Below are 14,729 nucleotides of genomic sequence, written 5' to 3' on the forward strand. Positions count from 1 at the left end.
CATCCATCCATCTATCTATCCAATACATTTTTTATAATGATTTAAGTTTAATATAATGTATTTTTTAGTTTATCTTTTAGATTATCTTCAATCCAAAAGCTTACTACAATATCAACTTATTGTAGTAAGCTTTAAGGTAAATTTAAATAATTTGCAAGCCAACTTAACTTTTCATACATCACTGTACATTGTTTTTATTTGCTCAGAATTATGTCACATTATGTGCTTTTATTATAGTTTATATTATAGTAATTTATTATAGTTTCATACTGAATTTCATATAATGATGTATACCTGCTCAATTGCTGGCTTCCAGAAGCCCAATTTTGTTCATAATGTAGATCTTCTAATTATTTCCATTCCCATCTCCTCCCGGGATCACATCCGTCCACTAGCTTTACTCAAGGATGCACTTCCCTAGCATTACTGCATTCCTGCATTAATTTTCATCTACATTTGTATCTGCGGTGGTGGTCTTGATGGCTTGGGATTGGGAACAGGAGGGGCAAATGGGCCTCATTAAGGAGACAGAGAGAAAGCATGGCCTACAGCCGTGTTCCTACAGTGGGAATCTGGGACTGGAGGTGCTGGAAGCGTTTCTGGTGCGCTGCCGTTCCCACTGTAGTGTGTGTGGGAGAGAGCCAAAGGCTCCGGGCTCCAGGTGAGGGGCAGCGGTTTGTCCCAGCTGCAGTTAGTGAGGTGAGATCTGGGCTGAAGGAAACAAGAGGAGGGGGTTGTGTGTGGTGGTTTAGCATGCACTGAATGGATTTGTTCAGGAAGTTTTAAATGGGACTAGTGGAAGAAAAATTACTTTAGGATTTACTTGATAAAATCCTCGTAACAATTTGCACTAACACATTTTAAGTCATTTTTACTGCTATCTATCTACATCTTACCTGTTATTATCAAGTAAAACCTACTGACTATTGAACTTAACATTCATTTGACATTTAATTAACACTTAACATTTAATTGAAGTAATTCATTAAATATTACTTAATTATAGTTAAATTATTTAATTTCACATAGAATTAAGTAACATCTACTTAACTAAGTTAAGTCAATTTAACAAAATTAACTTTTTACTCAAACAATATAACTGAATTAAACCACACTTTTAAAGTGTATGCTTTACTTAGAAACATCTAAGTAAATAATACAATAGATATTGTTTAAATTCCATACTGTATCTACATAATAGAAGTAACATGGCACCCTAACACAGAGACCTCAATACTTGGTACACAGGACACAATGATGGTAACATTCAATAGATGGTTTATGAGTATGAATGTGTCATTTTAAGTAGAAAATGTATCCAGATGTCACAAAATGGCAAGTTACCAAACCTAACAACAAAAGCAATGATAAAACGGCGTAAATACAGCTGGAAAACAGTGAAAAATCAACCTTATCAATTATTTATGCCCCAGTGCATGATGGAAACACCAGTATTAGAAAGGTTGAGTAGGTTTTACTTAAGTTTATATCATTGATATTTACGCTTTAATTTCTACAAGCTTGTATTGAGTACAAATATAGGATTTACTTTGTTTTTTGAATTCTTGCCTGAACTAACTCTGTCATGTAGAAATTACCTTAGTTTTTTCTGTAGCATTTACTTCACCACAGAATCATTTTTAACAGTGAAGTATGTATGTGCTGCTTATTGTATTTATTATATATTTCAACATTGATAATAATGAGAAATGTTTCTTGAGCAGCAAATCATCATAGAATGATTTCTGAAGGATCATGTGACACTGAAGACTGGAGTTATGATGCTGAAAATTCAGCTTTGATCACACGAATAAATGACATTTTAAAATCTATTTGAATGGAAAACATTCTCTTAAAGATCGCTGGAATAGGAGCTTATTGTACTGTAATTATCTTGGAACTGAGACATTTGTGAGATGTCTGCCAGGGCTTGTAATGTTCATGTAGGTTTTCCCCAATTCTAGCAGCCACAGTCCTAACAATGGAATGTGCCCATTAAAACATAGCCTAGAGTTCAGCCCTGGGCTCCATACTACAGCAAACCGCCTGCATGAGCGCCTGCCTTTCACACGGTCCCTCGAGCTGGGAAGGCCTGGAAGCAAGAGCTAATCCAGAAGCAAGATCTCTGTGGTTCCAATCTGAGCTAAAAAAAAAAAAAAATTAAATAGATATACTGTGGAAATTACTGGTCATTCTAGACTATGTGTAATTATTTTCTCAGGCCACATCTCACTCTAGGAATAACATGTGAGTCTTTCCCACTGAAGTTGCTTGTTGATAGTCACTCCTTGCCATTGTTATGTCATCATAAGTGGTATGCGACACGGCACAAGTGTTATAAAAAACAAAGTCTGCTTTGACATGACACTTTCAGCGTGAAACATGCTTTCAATTTTTTTTACACAATAACGTGAATGCCTGCATGGCTGTGTAATTTGGCATTTGGCTCTTACTCTCTGAAGTGTTGCGGAGTTTGAAAAAAAAAAAAAAAAAACAGTTCTACTTTATATTAAGTATCTTTAACTATGTGTCATGAACTGCTCGGAGACGCATAGGTTGAGGATCCAAATGCAGTAGCTTATTAAAGGGCATAATCAAAAGACGTTATCCAGAAAACAGGCAGAGGTCAAAACACAGGCAAACAGTCCAGACAATAACAAAGTGTAGGGCAGAGGCAAAACAGAGAAATCCAAAGGAACCGGGCAGAAAGTCAAAAATGAACATGAGAAACCAAAGACAGAGTGCAGAAATGCAGTGCTGACACATACAAGACTTCGCAATGAGAGACTGAATAAACAGGGCTTATATAGGCAGAGTTAACAAGGCTAATGGGAAACAGGTGGAAGTAATCAGAACATAATGAGTCCGGGCAAAGGTTTATGGGAAATGTAGTTCATTAAAGGGATGGTTCGGAGTAAAATCAACCTAGGGTCCTTTGCACCATGACCTCGAGCCAAACACCCCCCCAGAAGCCTTTTTTCCCTTGGTCGAACATTATTAGAGATATCAGCAGAATGGCTTAGTACAGGTGCTAATGGATCCAAGGATGTATCTCGTAAATTACCCCACTAATAATGCCCAGTATGGTACCAAACTGTACTGTAGTACAAATAGGTTCTGTACTCATAAAACGAGGCATTGGAAAGTTTGTAAGTACATCAGGAGTTAATTTAAATAACACTTGCTTGATGCCTAATGCTACCGCTAACCCGGACGTCGAGGTCACTTCACTGATTTTGGATTAGTGCATTCCTGGAACTGGGCGTCATTACACTACATCCTTATGCATCGCTTTCTGCCTTTACCCAAATCACTGAAGTGACCTCGACGTCCGGGTTAGCGGTAGCATAAACCATCAGGCATGTGTTATTTCAATAAACTCCTGATGTACTTACAAACTTTACAATGCTCCGTTTTATGAGTACAGAACCTATTTGTACTACTGTAGAAGTTTGGTACCATTCTGGGCTTTATTAGTGGGGTAATTTACGAGATACAGCCTAGGATCCGTTAGCGCCTGCACTAAGCCATACGGCTGATATCTCTAAATAAGCTCTAACTTTAATAATGTTCGACCAAGGGAAAAACTACACACTGTACTAACATTACAATTAATCATTGCATTACAGTGCACTTAGTATCTACATAAATGTTTTACATTGTACTTATATTATTATGATTACCTGCATGTAATTACATTTGTAACTAATTTGTAATTACAGCTTTAATTTCACTAATTACATTGTACTTATTTTTTTTGATGTAAGAACATAATAGATAAAGACATCTAATGTAAAGTGTGACCGAACAAACTTTTTGAAGTTCACATGAAATCAAAATAAACCCTATTTAATTATAAATACATGATCCTAGTCTTACTGGGCATGATACATCATTGCGCATAGTTTCAAAGCAGTGTTATTTTAGTACTATCTACTAGTGTAGTTTTTTGTAATATTTGGAATTAGGTTTTATTTTTTTTTATATTTAAATTTTCATTTAATATATATATATATATATATATATATATATATATATATATATATATATATATATATATATATATATATATATATATATATATATATAACCGTTGGTTTCTTGTTGTTCGGAACCAAACATAAAACTTGTTTGACAGCCAACCTCATAAGTCACAGGCAGGAGTAGTATGAAATCCACCCGTACTGTCTCGCGCTGCTGCTATGAGGCCGGGTTCTGGAACGCTTCGACCTGCGAGGGGAATGAGAGCTGTCCAAACAGACAGGAGTCGTCGGGTGAACAGCGTGGCTGTGTTTGAGAGGTCAGATCTCCAGCACAGAGGCTAACAACAGGCTTCGGCTCCAGGGAAAAACAAGACCTTTAGATAACTGTAGCCTTATACAGACTCAAAACATCTGATAAGCCGTGCCAACAGAGCAAATAAGGTGGGAAGAAAAGAGTGAGAATAAGTGGAGGAGACTGGAGGATTCTCCAAATGAAAGGTGAGGAAAATAATTTCTGGAAAACGGGATTCCGATCAAAGTGCGTCTACTGTAGTAGACTAAACATCGGATAAACAGCGAATACAACGAAATACAAGGAACAAAGAAGCAAACTCCTCAAGTGAGCCTCCTAAATCAAACTGACAGTTATTGAGCTGGGTTACTATTTTTAAAAGGCATTCAGTGGCATTTCAGGCCAGCAAGTTTATCAAAGGCAAAGTGGTATTAAGTTGCAGAGGGAATATTCTCACAACACAGAGCGATACACCACAGATGATTCTGCACTGATAATAACACTGCCTGTGTTGTGTAGCACAATCTCATTTAACCTTCTTTGATATTAGCTTTGGAGAGAAGTATTACAGCATTCACAACTCAGTTGTTTTGTAAATCAGTGTTGTTATCTAAAACTGGTAGAAAAAATAAAAAAAAAGTTGTATAACAATAAAACAAAAATAATGCGGAAACCTTTCTTTGATTCTTTGATGAATAGAATGTTCAAAAGGACAGCATTTATTTATTTGTTACATTATAAATGTAGTCTTTACTGTCAGTTTAATGCATCCTAAAAACAGAACTGACCCCAAACTTTGGAATGGTATAAATTATTAAATAAGACATCATTTTATTTATTTAATTTTTATCTCTTTTTTTTTTTTTTTCACTTGATTTCTTTAAAACGTCATTAACTAAAGTAGGTAAAAATGTTTTTTGATAATAGAAATTAAGTATAAACACTTTTAAAAAATGAGAAATTTGAAAAAAAGAAACATAAACATGAAAAAAGAAATGTTGCAAACTAACAGAAATAAATTAGTTTGCTATTTGTGCAATTTAAAAAAAAAAATGTATCCTTTTTGTATCCTAAGTGTTATTTTAATATAATTTAATATTTTAATATTATTTGAACACTATTACAGTATTTATTCATATTTTTAATTAGCTTTTATTTTGATATAGTCAATTTTAATTTTAGTTAAAAATGAAATTTGTGTGCATTTGTCATTTTTAAACATATTTTATGTTTTTGGTAATTTTAGAACTTCAACTTAAACATATTTATTTTACTTAGAACATTCCAAATTTTGGGTGAAAAAAATGTATCTAATATCTATTTTATTTTATTTTAACTTTATTTCAATTACCATAAAACAAATACATATGTGAATAGTTTTTGTTAAAAATAACAACACTGTTTCACTTTTTTATTATAAAAACAAAGGGGAAAACAGAAGAGACAATAAATATGTATATAAAGGGCTCCTAGTCAAATTAAATGTTAACTGAATTTAATACATACGTTGGTTAATCTCAGTATCTTTTCAGAATCTTACGCCATGAGTGCCATATTTTTAAGACATGCAGCCAAGATAAAAAGCTTACTAAAAATAAATGATGAATCAATCAATAACAAGCTTTATTTTTTATGCATTTACATGGGTGACTGCGTGCATTTTTTAATTGTTACTTTGAAATGATTCAAATTAAACAAATAGTAAATTGTAAATTGTCAGCCCTAACATCAAAATTGTTCATATATGTACCCGTGCTGGCAAAATGAGTCGCAATGAGCAAATTTTCAAAAATGAGTTAATGTTATTTTCATTTATTATTTTCAATCCCTTAAGCCCTGAAGGCATTTTTAGAATGTTTTTTTTTGTTTTTTTGTTTTTTTTGAGTGATGTACACAAAAGTAAAGGCTCATAACTCCAAAACTATAGCAAAGAGACTCAAAAGGTCAGGTATCGTTTGATAGAACACTTTAAAATATACATTTTCATTACATTTGAACATTCTCATGGTGTTAGCATAAAGTAATCAAAAGTTACAGCATTTGGGACCAAGGTAGCCTTTTTGTTTAGCCCTTGACGCCCCCTAATGGTCATTTTTTAAATTGTTCCTCCATGAGGAATATCTTGTGAACAGCGCAATGAATTAAGTTGATTTAAATATAGCATCAGTACATTATTTACATATGGGTCTTGCAGGGCTTCACGTACAAAAACTCGCTCAAGTTTAGTCAAAGCCCAAAACAATTATACTTGTTGTATTCTACTTCGCGAGACCTTTCAAATGACATATGACACATGACTTGCTCTGCATTGACGCTTTAAGCTAGTCACTGATCATTCATGGCCTATAGAGGGCGCAACAGGATAAGAAATCTCTGAAGTCTACTTTATTACACAGTAGCCTGTTCGCATTCCGAATCATTTTCCATAATCCAGCACGGGAATTGTAAAAATAGATGACTGTCAATTCTGATAAGATGATTCACATTCACAGCTGTTACCGCATGTCACTTGCATTCTACATGAATTCATTACATTACATTGTGCCTGACAAGTTCATCTTTAGCCTGGCTAGTTTGGGATACGTCCTACTCTGTATTTTCACATTCCTCCATGTTTCATCATCACTTTCTCCTGTAAATATCATACAGCATACATCATTCCCACTGATGACCTCATATATATACTGTGGTATTAATAGTAAAGCAAAATTGTTACCAGACACACTTCACCGCCATGATGTACCCATCACAAGAGCACCACTGCTCATTTTTAGTGCATTTGTGCTAAACCACAGTTCTAACATAATGTGAGATTTTAACAAATCATATTTTGTATGAAGTGATTTAGAGACAGGAAAGTGCTACTTCCAGTAAAACACCATCTGCCATTCCTCATAATGTTGTGTTGACAGGGTACATGACGTGAAGTTTAAATGTTATACATATCTGACAACCAGTTTTTAAATCAGTAGCTCGCACAGTGATATAATGTCAGTCAAACTGCTTATTAAGTCGTGTTGCAGTGGAGCGACTTGTTTCTCGAAACACCATCTGGATGCTTTGAACGTGCCAGAAACATCAACATTCATTTTGCGCGTACGATTGCAGGCAAATGGTGATTGGCTTTGCGTTTCGGTCTTATTATTGAAAACACATCTACAAAACCAAGGTCCTGGCTTCAACATTACACCTCTATTGATTGGTTCATCTTGCATTACATTTGTATTGCATCTCTGGAAGGCCAAAAACAGGCGGTCACACTTTCAAATCGCACACTATTAGAGCTCTGAAAATTCACACACGCGTACACACGCCAAATCAGACGGCTTGAAAGTAAATGTTATGAATGTTGGGGGGGGGGGGGAGAAATATGCGTATTGAGTTTACCTCCACAGACGAGTCTTGGCTGATAGCAATCTCTGAGAGCAGCCAAGCAGCAAATACATCAGGCGCTTCTCCGGCCGGCAGAAAAAGAGAGGCAGATGGAGACAGAGAGGGAAAAAAAAGAACGCACCCCCCCTCCCCACCACCACTCCCTTCCCTCTATTTTCTCCTCTATCATTATTCATGTCTACTCGGCTCGCTGTGCGATGTATCATATCAGCTGCCGTATCGCCATCATCAGGGCTCGTTCCAAACAATATGTTTTAATGCCTTACCACAAAAAACGGCGCCCATATTTCAAGAGGCCGCAATCTAGTGTGTATATTATAGAGAACAGGTACTGATAAGCACACAGCGAAATGGAATGAAGGCTGTTCCAAAACATATGATTATGCTACGATACCTTTCTTGAGTTTTTATTTGGAATTTCACAAAAATTTGGTCAAACTTTAAAGTAGTCAATAATTGTGTCGCTTAAAACTCATCTTTGATCACCAAAATAACATCATACCTTCAAATAGCTTGAATGTAACTCTACACACTTGCTTCATTTAGTATACGCGGTTCTATGAATATGCAAATTAGCCCTGCCTCCACTCACTCATACTAGTTCCACTCAACGACGATCAAACGTTGACCTGTTTGGTTACAAGGTAGTTTGTGACGTCAGAAACACCAGCGATTTCAAACGGCGTTTTTGAGACTGTCTTTGGTTCACTGCAGTTTTAAGGAGAAAATACTCAGCAATGGTGTTGACTTATGAATTTGCACATGGTTTGTCTTAAAGCATATTAAAAACACCACATAGACATATAAACAACATTAAAAGCTTGATTTTCACCACAGAGGGACTTTAAGGCAGCATCACATATACACTATCATTAAAATGTTAAGGTTTTTGAAAGAATCTCTTATGCTCACAAAGGCTGCATTTGTTTAATCAAAAATACAGTATAAACAGTAATATTGTGAATTATGGTTGCAGTTTTTGTAGCTCGAGATGAATAATATGAGTTGTTGAAAAACCGCGCGGTATTTCCCACGTAACCTTTCAGTCAATACGAAATGCTATTGATTTATTGCATTGACGTGCATCTCTGTGTGGATTGTTCAATTTGAAACAAGCTCACAGCTAAAAGTTTATCTTTCTATACCATCAATCAGAAGATGCGAGATTTATGCTAATCTCACAGATGGACAAGGTTTTCTCATGGGTGGAATAATGAAAAAAGACCCTCAGAGGTATTCCACTCTTACTGCTTATACGCAGATGATTTTTCAGGGTCGAGAACGATAGTCATCTTTTATCAAACAGGCAAAAGGGAGAGGAATGGTAATTACTCTACCTGACCAGGCCGCTGGAGGTCTTACATCCGACAGTGGCAGGCAGCCACATTTAATTACTTTACTCAATGGAGGGCCCTCTCAGCTATTTCATGCATTTGGGTTGTAATAGGCTCTGCAGGGGTTCCTCAGTGACAAGGCACCGATAACTGCAGTTTAATCTCACGACTGCGTATCCCAGCTGCAGGTAGCAAGGTCTTAGCCAGTTGGGTCATCGGTCAACCCGCCGCTAATACGGACTCTATAGGCAATCTTTATGCAAATGTATTGTGTCCTCTCACTGTTACAATCCGAGAGCTTGTTTGAAGGGGTTGAGATAGATGTCTGGTGTACATATGAGCTGAGGAATTGTGAGCTTTGACAGAATTTAAAAGGCAACATCTGTTTTCAAAATCACTGTCACATGAAACAACACCTGAGGCATTCAATGAAAGATTTACCATTTGTGTGCAGAACATCACAACACCTCAAAATAACAGCCTAGTGAACTGCCATTTTAAATGACATTCTGAAGAGGGAGTGACAGCGTTTTAAAGTTGAGTTGCCAGTGTCTACTCTCATAATTAGTTTGAGAAGATTTGTCAAGCATTAACATTATAGACTTTTTTTCTACTATGTATAGAAAAATGTATATGCAAAAAAAAAAAAAAAAAAAATTTTTACAGAAATCATATTTATTTCCCAAATTCATAAGTCAACACCATTGCTAAGTATTTTCTCCTTAAAACTGCAATGAACTCAAAAACACGGTTTGAAATCGCTGGTGTTTCTGACGTCACAAACTACCTTGTAACCAAACAGGTCAACGATCGTCAACGAGTGGCTGGTGTGAGTGAGTGGAGGCGGGGCTAATTTGCATATTCATAGAACCGCACATACTAATTGAGGCAGGGGTGTAGAGTTACATTCAAGCTATTTTAAGGCATGAAAAAAAATCATGGAAAAAAAACGCTTAAATATGCCATTTTGGTGATCAAAGATGAGTTTTAAGGGATAAAATGAAGGAACTAAAATATATCAACACTCCCAGTCATACTTACAGCAGAAATGTCGGATATATCGGATGGGAGGCCTTCAAATCAAACCTTTATGACACATGGGCCTAGAAAAGCAAAACATGGGAAAAATAGCATGTTCTGTTAACTTTGGCCCCTTGGGCATTGAACCCTAAAAAGTGATTTTTCTTCAGTTTTTTGATTTTCTGCATATCCACAGTGGATAAAGGCACCGTTTTCACAGAATGGCTCACCCATCTTAACTCCGACAAGAAGTACTTTGCGAGGGAGATAAATCAATGACAGAAAGTCTGAAAATATGACACCGAGAAAGAGAGAGTAGAGAAGTAGAAACAAGCAGGAAAACAGACACTGTCTGAAGGGTGCTGCGTTTCAAATTCGTCTTGTGTCATGTGATATCTGTCGGTACCTGTCTTCAAAGTCAAAGTAGAAAGAGTGGAGGAGAGTTCCACTTACGTCTGACCCTGTATGGATGTACAAGGGAAAGTTTCCGTTTCACCGGAATCAGTAACACAACTTTATCAGGGCTTAACCTAGACTGGAATCGAAAATAGTTCAGTTATTCTGCTTACCAAATGAGGCCTGTTCAAACTGAAGTTTAAAGGCTTGTTCACACATGATACGAATGATAACTATACAGATAACTATATTAGCGTCCACGGCAACACACAATAGGTTCCTGTTTATTAAGTGTGCTTTGCAGTTACGTCCCAGCCGGGTTCGTCACTTATTGGGGTCCCATGGAAACATTTCTGTTGTGTTCTGTTCTATTTGCTGCATTTCTGTAATTGGTTGTGTTGTGAACTTTTGCAATGCGTTTTTGTATTTGGTTGTGTTGTGAGTATATTGGAGCAGTGTTGTAAAACTGAGAATGTTAAGAATGTTTTCTTAATTTGCGGGTGTTTTTCTATTTGCATGTGTTTTCTTCAGTTGCAGCGCGTTGAGCTCTCTCGGCCACCGTACCAGAGGCTTCCTCAGCACTTCATACACAGTGATACGAATGATGCCGTTGGTTTATTCATTTCAATTTCATCCTTTGAAAGAGCATGCAAAGAGGATTTGCAGCACTGAAAACAGCGTCTTCTCGACATGTCGACAACACAAACCAAACTCTTGTAGGCCTCAGCTACAACTACAATGTTTGAGGGTTAAAGTAGACGTTGTTCACGGGCATCCAGTAAAGACCATAGGTTGGAAATATGCAAATTTGTTACATTTACGTAGGTATGTAACAGGAACTAAGACTGGAATGGTTTCAGCAGTTCAGAATCGATTCTTTCTTTAGAAGACAATAACTTCGTGCACTTTGATCTTTAAAGGTGAACTAAGTAACTTTTTTTACCATAACTGAACAGCTTCGGAGTCATTGGAATGGTTATATTACTTATTTCGGGTTGAATGGTGGTCGTTTCGCACCCCCCTGGTGCCCGTGAGCGGAAAATACGCACTTGCAACTTTGAGCCGGCCGCCGCGTCAGGAAGTCTCGCGTGATATCAGGTCTCGCGATGTAAACAATTGCTTTACGGCCAAAATAAATCTGCTAAAATGCTGTCATTATTGCGCTCCCTCACGCTGTCCGAACCCGAATGAAGAAGACGTTTTAAAGAATGTCCCATCTGCTTTGATGTCGTTGATCTATAGCCTCTGGTGTCTGAGAATCGCCAACGAGTTTTTACAACAGTGTTGTCAAATATCTATTCCGAAGCTGTGGGGGGAGCTCTAGAGAGAAACCTGCGAGCAAAAAGCGAGAATACAGCGAAGAAATCCCGAAGCTACTGAGCCCTGCTTTAAAACTTTGCAGACCTTTTAGATTCAAAAACAGCACTACATGAAAGGTAATATTCAAAAGAGCATACTATGGGAACTTTAACATAGTCTTAATTAAAACACTAAAAATAAAGGTGTGCAACTTTAAACTGACATCATATATTTGGGTTTGTTTATTACAACTGAAGTGCTAGAGGTACACATCAGCTTATTGGAAGGCCTTCGAATATTGATTAAAATAATAAGTGGGGCCTTAAAGTCAAAAAGGTTGAGAACCATTGGTTTTGTTCTTTATTTTTCAAGCATAATACAATATATTAATGTTCTTAAAACACTGTTGTTTTGATGATTTCTTTTCAAATTCGACAATGAATTGCACAATATAAACAACAGATTCTCTGTTGCTTGTATCTGGCAGCTCTTCAACAGCTAATGATGCAACCCTGTACTGGAACTTCCTACACTGTTAGATCAGGAGCATCGAATGCTTTATACCATCTCCTTCACATATTTTTCAACATTAGATTGATTTGAGTGCCAGAAACATTCATAAGATATATCACCTTTCAAACTATGGAGGCTGGAGTGAACTACGGAAAAATGTCCAAGACCAATGAAAGTTACAGTTGATAAATCAACTATCGACTCAATTAAGCCTTAATCTCTGTCAGATATATTACCGGCCAAGTCCAAAAAGAGCAGGTGGTGGAGTCCGCTTCCAAAATCAAAGAACAAACTGTTCAGTCTTTGCTCAAACTGCTTGTTTTTGCCAAGGATTATCCATCAATTACAGCAGATGCTTGCTATTCTTATTTCTGTAACATTACTCCAAGCAAATTACATGTTACTGAAATATATGCAGTGAGAGGATACAAGCTATAAACAGAAGTCAATGTGGAGCTATGCTTTTAGTAGTCATTTTATAGTTCGTTTTGACAGAATGTATTAGTAAATCAGATTGCATTGGTGGAACGTGCACTAGTACAACTTTTTTTTTTTTTTCCCTAAATTTTGAAATTCTGGTAAAATAGCAACTGCTAACAATAAATACAGATATTCTTGTCTCTAAATATGGCTCAGGACACTTTTTCACTGGACTTCTTTTCTCCTTTGAACACTACTGTTTGAATACTAATTTTTCTAAAATATTCTGTACAAAATGAACATATGAAGTCCATCGCTGTCTTTGAGATGAATCATAGGCTTGATGCTTTGATCAGATCTTGCTCCCTACATCCTAACAGCACAGGTTGATCGATTGTGCGACTGAATGTATCAGGTGAAAGAAAGTCTGTTGGCCCTGATGCTGTCCTAAGGTCAGTAGAAATGGATATGCGTTAGTAAGTGCAGTGGCCACATTGAATTTTTCTGCTGACTATGAATCTGTCAGTGGGTTGATGTGCTCTTGGCAGCTTTGAGCTAATTGGCGTTCGCCGCTTGGCAGTCAAACCACTTTCACAGCTGGGCCAGAGCTCAGTCCTGTGTCTAGCAGCCTTTGATATTGATATAAATGTAACTTGTCAAGTAGTTAAACACATTCACTACCTCACACACAATCTTTACTATAACCACCCTATTCCTTATGATGGCTCTTCATTTAACCTTGACTTCCTGCAGCATACAATTTTTGACCCATTGCATTACATTCAACTCGATGTGGTTTTCCAATGGCTATTTGGAAAAGTGCAGTAAAATGGCACTTGAAGTTGTACTTCCAACTCGGGGCTGAAATTTTCAAACCCAACTTTTACACACATGGGTTTATGATATCACAACTTGGCCGTATCCAAAGTGATGTGCATTGTTAAAGACTGTGTGACAAAGTGAGTGACGCTAAAAGCATGTTCTATTGTAGAAAAGCCATATGGAGCTGATTATATAGTAAGCATTGCTAAAAGCGTTTTGAGGTTATTGTATTGTGCAGAGAACCGTGTGAAAACAAGTCATTAATCGATAATCTACTACCCCTGAAATCATAATTTGAGTGAAAATAAATAAAAATTGTTGGTGTTTTAGTGTTCATTTCAGCTTAAAAGTCTGAAACTGCATGTTTTTTGTGCAAAATTGTAAGTAGAGGCATGTTTTTACAATGAGCCTATTAAATATTCCACATACAACTTTGAATGGAGCGCAGCATTTGAGATTCAAATTCCAAAAGCAAAACTGATCTTTCATTTCATTCATAACTTTGAAATCCTCATTACTGCTTGATAGGGGACTCACATTATGTAATTCTGAAGCAGCTGCTTCATATGATATATTGTTCCAGATATGAGGCCGACCGTCTGATGAGGAATTTTGGATTGAATGTTTTTATTTGTCTGGAAGATTACGGACACACTTTGTTCTTCCACTGAAAACGAAATCTGAATACCTTTCACCAGACTAAAACTCTGGCCAACCTTTTACCGCAGCAAAAGAGTCTCAGACTTGCATAAGCAATGCACACATCAGTGGAAACAGAGCAAAAGAGGTTCAGATCAAAGAGTCTCTCCCAGCTAACTTTTTTTTCCCCAAATTTCACCTTGGTTGCCTGTTTGCTTTCGAGTTTCTACGCATCATGAAATTCCTCATTGGTTTAATAATGCATTACTGTGGCAAAAGGTTTGAACTTTTGATGTTTGCATTATATTATGCTCTTCAGAAATGGCTTGGCATTTGTCCCAACAGATAAGTTTAACAGAACTCTGAGAAAATCTTTGTTTGGATTATAATCTACATAATGCCTCGGAGGCTTTGCAAAAGACCAAACTCATTAGAACTGCAAATGGAATTCAGGAGAAACGCTCGTAATGGTTCAGATATTCTTACCCCGTTTCTTGACCTTTGCACTGCCTCGCGGACATGATATGTTAATGTCAGAATAATGTTTTGAGTTCTGAGAGGAAATGAAGAAATAAATGAATGCACTGATATTGTGGCCGAATCATGACCTCTTTGGAG

General features: G+C 36.7%; 1 protein-coding gene across 1 annotated transcript in view; it reads left to right on the plus strand.

Moving 5' to 3' along the window:
* The window catches only part of aff2 (AF4/FMR2 family, member 2), a 237,362-nt gene that overhangs the window by 179,130 nt on the left and 43,503 nt on the right, over positions 1 to 14,729 (plus strand). The gene's annotated exons all lie outside the window — the stretch shown is intronic.

This window comes from Squalius cephalus (genome assembly GCF_949319135.1).
Source record: "Squalius cephalus genome assembly, chromosome: 14".
Lineage (NCBI taxonomy): Eukaryota > Metazoa > Chordata > Actinopteri > Cypriniformes > Leuciscidae > Squalius > Squalius cephalus.